This window comes from Micromys minutus (genome assembly GCF_963924665.1).
Source record: "Micromys minutus genome assembly, chromosome: 7".
Lineage (NCBI taxonomy): Eukaryota > Metazoa > Chordata > Mammalia > Rodentia > Muridae > Micromys > Micromys minutus.
The window spans coordinates 13,140,323-13,147,961 of NC_137976.1; the positions used below are offsets into that span (position 1 = coordinate 13,140,323).

The window sequence follows — 7,639 nt, forward strand, 5'->3', positions numbered from 1 at the left end:
TAACCAAGGAATGTATCTGGAGGGATCCATGGCTCCAGACACATATGTAGCAGAGAATGGCCTTGTCTGAAAACAGTAGAGGGGAGGCCCTTTGTTCCAGGGAGGCTTTCTCCCCAGCATAGGGAGATCGTGCAGTGGTTGTGTCGGAGAGTGTGGGTGGGTGAAGTTGCCCACATAGAGACAAAGGGGAAGGTTATGGGGTGGAGGGTTGGTGGTGGGTGGCATAACCAGGAATTGGGATATCATTTGAGATGTAAACGTATGAAATGAATAACAAAAAAAAAAAGAGTTTTAAAATGTTATTTCTCAAAGTAAAATGACACTAGATTTTCATTTTTTCAGGTCATGATTTTGCTACTCAGACATATTTTTTTCCTACACTGTTCCTAATACTTTATTGGTTTCCTATAGACCTGGGCCCTGCTGGGTGTGCTTAAGTCAAAGTCACTATTCACCTGATTCCGGGAGTGTAATGAGAAAGCCTTGGCCTATCCGCCAGCTTCTTTAGAGTGTTCAGGAAGTTCTAGCATTTTCTGGGCCAGCACAGGACATCCAGGTAGAGGCACAGGTCAGATCCAAGATTCCTGCTCACTGATGTGTACCCATCTCAGTTGTGTCTGGATAATTTTTCCCTGCTGTCATCCACATTGTGGTTGATGGTGTCACTGCTGGGCTTCCAGCCAGCAGAACAGATGTCCCCATGCTCGTCTATAAGCTGAAAGGCCAGGACAAAGCAGAGAGCCTCATCTAAAGCTCATCCTACAGGCAGGTCATTAACTGTGATCTGGTGAAGGACACCCTTGGCATCGATGATAAAGAGACCCCTGTAAGCAATGTCCCCAACATTTTTCAACTCTCTGTAATTCTGGGAAAAGCTTTTAGTCACTTTAGCAATCAGAGTGATATACAAGAGACCCATGCCTCCCTCCTTTGTGGAGTATTTATCCACGCCAAGTGTGTGAACTGACAGTCCACAGACACTCACAGCACCTCACAGCCTAGCTTCCAAGGAAGTCCCCAGCATGGTTGCTGACAGATGATGTCCATGGGACAAACAAAATGAAGTCCAGTGGGTAGAAAAAGAGGACCACATACTTTCCTCTATAGTCTGAAAGCCTGATTTCCTTAAAGGCACCACCATGGTAGCTGTGAACTCAGGGGCAGGGTTTCTGATGTGCATGTTGTGGGAGGCCATAACTGCATGGGCAGGAGCCAGGCACTTGGAATACCAGACACGAGCAGAGACAGGAAGGAGATTTCAGAACCCTCTACTCAGACTTTAGGGTTGTCTATCTTTAGGTCTTAGAAATATGTCACATGACTAAGGTCAACTGTGAGTGAGCTCTTAGGGCCTATATGATATGTTTACAGATAAGTGCAGAATTTCAACTGATACTACAAAACCTATATAACAGCACAGCGAATTCCAAGGCCAACATCTTTTAAGAGAAGAAAAGAATTGATTCAACCTCTGATAGGAAGTTCTTTAGTTTTCAGACGATTCTAGTAAATGAAGAGAAGAGGGTTGTGGTTCTATGAGTAATGAGTCTACTGAGAAACGGTTTTAAATATGCTATTGTGTCTGAGACATTGAAAATTCGGATCTTTCGAAGTTTGAGAAAATCAAGATGTTTGAGTTTTGTCTTTAATTTACAAACATCTAATCTCAAACTAAATTAAACAACCAACCCTCTCAGATATTCCATACTAACACCTGCTTTCTACCAAACTGGAATCTTAAAATCTAATACAAATAAAGCACTAATTGGAGGAGAAGGAGGACAATATCTGAACCAAGAGAACTTCTGATTTCCTCATTAAGAGATTAATGTCTGTTAACAGACTCACTGACTGTTTTTCTTTTTTCTTTTCCTTATTTCTTTCATTTTATTGGGTACTCTCTGTATTTATATTTCAAATGGTATCTATTTCTCTCAATCCCATTCCCTTAACACCTCCCATTGCCTCCATGAAGGTACTCTCTCTCCCAACCACCCTCTGCCTGCTCAACATCTTCACATTCCTCCACACTGGAAAAATGTGTTTTCTCTGGACCAAAAGCTTCTCCTCCCCATGATGCCAGAGAATGAGATCCTCTGCTGTATGTGCACCTGGAGCCATGGGTATCTTCATGTGAACTCATAGGGTAGAGTTTTAGTACCTGGGAGCTGTGGTGGGTTTGGTTAGTTGATAATTTTGTTCTTCCCATGGAGTTGTATACCCTTTCAGATCCTTCAGGCTTTTCTCTAGCTCCTTCATTGGGGTCCCCGTGTTCAGTGTGATGGTAAGCTGCAAGCATTCCCATCTCTATCAGTTTGGCTCTGTCAGTGCCTCTAAGGAGGCATCCATGTCAGATTCCTGCCAGTAAGCACTACTTGACATCAGCAATAATTCAGGGGTTTAGTGGCTGCATATAGAATAGATTCCCAGGTGAGGCAGTGCCTGGATGATCTCTTCTCCAATCCCTGCTCCTCTATTCCTCCCATCATTTTCTCTCTTGAGTGTTCTGTTCCCCCTGCTAAGAAGGACTAATGTTCTCTAGTGGAATTTTTGGGATCACTTAAGTATACTGTCATGTCATCAGCAAATAGTGATATTTTAACTTCTTCCCTTTTTATTTGTATACCTTTGACTTCCTTTCGTTGTCTAATTTTTCTGGCCAGGACATCTAGTACTATATTGATTGGGTAGGGGGAGAGTTGGCAGCCTTGTCTCATCTCTGATTTTAGTGGAATGCTTCAATTTTCTCATCATTGAGTTTGATGTTGGCTGTTGGTTTGTTGTGTATTGCTTTTATCATGTGTAAGTATGAGCCTTGGATTCCTGCTCTTTCATAGACTTTTAACATGAAGGGGTGTTGACTTTTGTCAGCATTCAGTGAGATGACCATGTGTCTTTTTTTCTTTGAGTTTCTTTATATGGTGTATTATGTTGAAGGATTTCCATATAATGGATCATCCCTACATCCCTGTGATGAAGGCTACTTGATCCTTGTGAGTGATCATTTTGATGTGTTCTTGGATTCGGTTTGAAAGAATTTTATTGAGTATTTTTTATCAATGTTCATGAGGGAAATTGTTCTGAAGTTCTTTTACTTTGTAAGGTCTTTGTGTGGTTTAAGAATGAGCATAATTTTTGAAACAATGAATTTGTTGGGTAGTGTTCTCTCTGTTTTTATTTTGTGGAATAGTTTGGAGAGTATTGGTATTTGGTCTTTTATGAAGTTGTGATAGGATTCTGCACTAAACCCAGTTGGTCCTGGGCTTTTTTTTTCCTCTGGCAGGCTTTTGATGATTGCTTCTATTACTTTGAGGGTTATGGGGTGGTTTACATGGTTTATCTGATCCTGATTTAACCTTGGTACCTGCTATCTGTCTTGAAAATTGTCCTTTTCTTCTAGATTTTCTGGTTTTGGTGAGTTTAGGCTTTTATAGTAGGATCTGATGATTTTTTGAATTTACTCAGTTTCTGTTGTTATGTCTTCACTTTCATTTCTGATTTTGTTAATTTGGATACTCTCTCTGTGCTGTCTAGATAGTCTGGCTAAGGGTTTTTAACAATCTTGTTGAATTTTTCAAAGAAGAACCTCCTGGTTTTGTTGATTTTCTGCATAGGTTTGTTTCTATTTGGTTGATTTCAGCTGTGAGTTTGATTATTTCCATCATCTACTCCTCTTGGTTGTAATGTGTTTTATTTTATTTTTTCTCCTCAGAGCTTTCCCATGTGCTGTCAAACCATGAATGTATGCTTTCTCTATTTTTTTGTAGGTGCTCAGAGCTATGAGTTTTCCTCCTAAACATTGTCTTCATTGTGTCCCAGAATTTTGAGTATGTTGTGCCTTCATTTTCATTAAATTATAAAAAGTCTTAACTTTCTTTCTTTATTTCTTCCTTGACCAAGCTATCATTGAGTAGAGCACTGATCAGCTTTCATGTGTATGTGGGCTTTTGTTGTTTTTGTTGTTATTAAACACCAGCCTTAGTCCATGGTGATCTCATAGGATGTGCAAAATTATTTTGATTTTCTTGTATCTGTATAGGACTCTTTTATGACTATGTGGTGAAGTTTGTGCAATGAGGCGCTCAGAAGTAATATACTCTTTTGTTCTAGAATAAAATATTTTATAGAAGTCTGTTTATCTATAAAATTAGATTGGTTCATGATTTCTGTTGGTTTCATTGTATCTCTGTTTAGTTTCTGCTTCAATGATATGTCCATTGATGAGACCTGGGTGTTGAAATCTCACACTATTATTGTGTGTGGTGCAATATATGCTTTGAGCTTTAGTAGTTTCTTTTATGAATGTGGTCGCCCTGTAATTGTAGCATAGATTTTTAGAATTGAGAGTTAATCTTGATAGATTTTTCCTTTGATGAGTAAAAAGTGTCCTTTTTTATCTTTTATGGAGAGTTTGGTTCATAATCTATTTTACATGATATTAGCATGGCTACTTCAGCTTGTTTCTTGGGACCATGTAGCTAGATAGTTTTCCCTTATAACCTTTTATTCTGAGGTAGAGCCTGTCTTTGTTGCTGAGATGAGTTTCTTTTTTTTTTTTAAACGACTTTATTTTGCAAAAAAAAGATACATGTAAAGATTTTAAACATTTTTTGCTTAAAATTATACATTTTTGTCAGTACTGTTTTTTCAGACATTAAAATAAATTTTACATAAAACCATGTGAATATGTTTTTTAGTCAGTACGTGATTTTTTTCAAGGGCTTGACAGTATGCGTTGAAAACATACTAGTTGCAATAAGCATAAAGTACATGCAAAAAGAAACGCAACATGGAAATAGTCAAAGTCTTTTTGTTTTGTGAATATATGTATATTTTTTTGTTTTCTTTATTTCTTGGACTTCATACAGTCTGTGAATTGTTTCTGGGGGAGTGCAAGCCACTGGGTTTAGCATCCCTCTATCAGTGACTGCATATTATGTCTGTTCTTTTGTGACTGGGTTATCTCACTCAGGATGATCTTCTCTAGATGCAGCCATTTTCTTAAGAATTTGGTTAAGTCATTGTTTCTGGTGGCTGAGTAGTATTCCATTGTGTATATGTACCACAATTTTTGTATCCATTCGTCTTCTGAAAGACATCAGGGTTCCTTCCAGCTTCTGGCTATTATAAATAGAGCCGCTATGAACATTGTGGTGCATATATCTTTGTTGTGTATTAAAGTGTCTCTGGGGTATATGCCCAGAAGTGGAATAGCTGGGTCTTCAGGTAGTACTATATCCAATTTTCTGAGGTATCGCCAGACAGATTTCCAGAGTGGTAGTATTAGCTTGCAACCCCACAAACAGTGGAGAAGTGTTTCTATTTCTCTGCAGCCTCGCCAGCATCTGCTGTCATCTGAGTTTTGGATCTTGGCCAATCTGACTGGTGTGAGGTGGAATCTTAGGGTTGTTTTGATTTGCATTTCCCTGATGGCTAAGGATGTCGAGCACTTCCTCAGATGTTTTTCGGCCATTCGGTGTTCCTCAACTGACAATGATTTGTTTAGCTCTGTACCCCATTTTTTAATAGGGTTATTTGATTCTCTGGTGTCTAGCTTTTTGAGTTCTTTGTACACCTTGGATATTAGGCCTCTATCTGATGTGGTGTTGGTAAAGATCTTTTCCCATTCTGTTGGTTGCCGTTTTGTTTTCTTGACGATGTCCTTAACCTTACAGAAACTTTGCAATCTCATTAGGTCCCATTTGTTAATCTTTGACATTAGAGCTTAAGCCATTGGTGTTTTGTTCAGGAAATTTTCTCCTGTACCTATGTGTTCTAAGGTTTTCCCTACTTTCTCATCTAATAGTTCCAGTGTATCTGGTTTAATGTGGAGATCTTTAATCCACTTACACTTGAGCTTTGTACAAGGAGATAAGAACAGGTCTATTTTCATTCTTTTGCATGTTGAGTGCCAGTTGGACCAGCACCATTTGTTGAATAGGCTGTCCTTTTTCCATTGAATGTTTACTGCTCCTTTGTCAAAAATCAGGTGACCATATACATGAGGGCTCATTTCTGGATCTTCTATTCTATTCCATTGATCCACTTGCCTATTTCTGTACCAGTACCATGCAGTTTTCAGCACAATTGCCTTGTAATATAGCTTGAGGTCAGGGATAGTGATTCCCGCAGATGTTTTTTTGTTGTTGAGGATGGATTTCGCTATTCTAGGTCTTTTGTTATTCCATATGAAATTGCACATTGATCTTTGCAATTCCATGAAGAACTGGGTTGGAATTTTGATGGGGATTGCATTGAATCTGTAGATTGCTTTTGGTAATATGGCCATTTTTAAGATGTTGATCTTTCCAATCCATGAGTATGGGAGATCTTTCCATTTTCTGATATCCTCCTCAATTTCTTTCTTTAGAGGTTTGAAGTTCTTGTCATACAGGTCCTTCACTTCCTTAGTTAGAGTCACACCAAGGTATTTCATAGTTTTTGTAACGATTGTGAAGGGTACCTTTTCCCTAATTTCTTTCTCCACATGTTTGTCCTTTGAGTATAGGAAGGCTACTGATTTGTTTGAGTTAATTTTGTAACCGGCCACTTTGCTGAACTTGTTTATCAGCTGTAGGAGTTCTCTGGTGGAATTTTTGGGGTCACTCAAGTACACTATCATGTCATCTGCAAAGAGTGATGTTTTTATCTCTTCCTTTCCGATTTGTATCCCCTTGATCTCCTTTTGCTGTCTAATTGCTCCAGCCAGGACTTCCAGTACTATGTTGAATAGGTAGGGAGAGAGTGGGCAGCCTTGTCGAGTCCCTTATTTTAGTGGGATTGCTTCAAGTTTTTCGCCATTAAGTTTGATGTTGGCTGTTGGTTTGCTGTATATTGCTTTTATTATGTTTAGATATGGGCCTTGGATTCCTGTTCTTTCCAGGACTTTTAACATGAAGAGGTGTTGGATTTTGTCGAATGCTTTCTCAGCGTCTAGTAAGATGACAATGTGATTTTGGTCTTTAAGTTTGTTTATATGGTGGATTACATAGATGGATTTCCTTATGTTAAACCATCCCTGCATCCCAGGGATGAAGCCTACTTGGTCCTGATGAATGATGGTTTTGATGTGTTCTTGGATTCGGTTTGCAAGGATTTTGTTGAGTATTTTTGCATCAATGTTCATAAGTGAGATTGGTCTGAAGTTCTCTTTCCTTGTAGGGTCTTTGTGTGGCTTAGGTACGAGGGTTATTTTAGCCTCAAAAAATGAGTTGGGTAATATTCCATCTGATTCTATCTTTTGGAATAGTTTGGCGAATATTGGTGTTATATCCCCAATAAATGTCTGATAAAATTCTGCACTGAACCTGTCTGGACCTGGGCTTTTTTTGGTTGGGAGGCTTTTGAAGACTTCTTCTATTTCTTTAGGTGTTATAGGGTTATTTAGATGGTTTACTTGGTCCTGGTCAAGCCTTGGGACCTTGTATCTGTCTAGGAATTCGTCCATTTCCTGCAGATTTTCTAATTTTGTGGAGTATAAGTTTTTGTAGTAGGATCTGATGATTTCTTGAATTTCCTTTGTTTCAGTTGTTATGTCCCCACTTTCCTTTCTGATTTTGTTAATTTGGATACTCTCTCTTTGCCCTTTAGTTAGTCTGGGTAGGGGTTTATCAATCTTGTTGATTTTCTCAAAGAACCA

At 38.8% G+C, this 7,639-nt stretch overlaps 1 pseudogene across 1 annotated transcript; it reads right to left on the reverse strand.

The window, feature by feature from the left end:
• Positions 1–607: 607 nt before the first annotated feature.
• On the reverse strand, positions 608–1,195 carry LOC308422252 (peroxiredoxin-2-like; annotated as a pseudogene). Its single transcript has one exon. The product of its transcript is annotated as a peroxiredoxin-2-like (transcript).
• Positions 1,196–7,639: the final 6,444 nt, after the last annotated feature.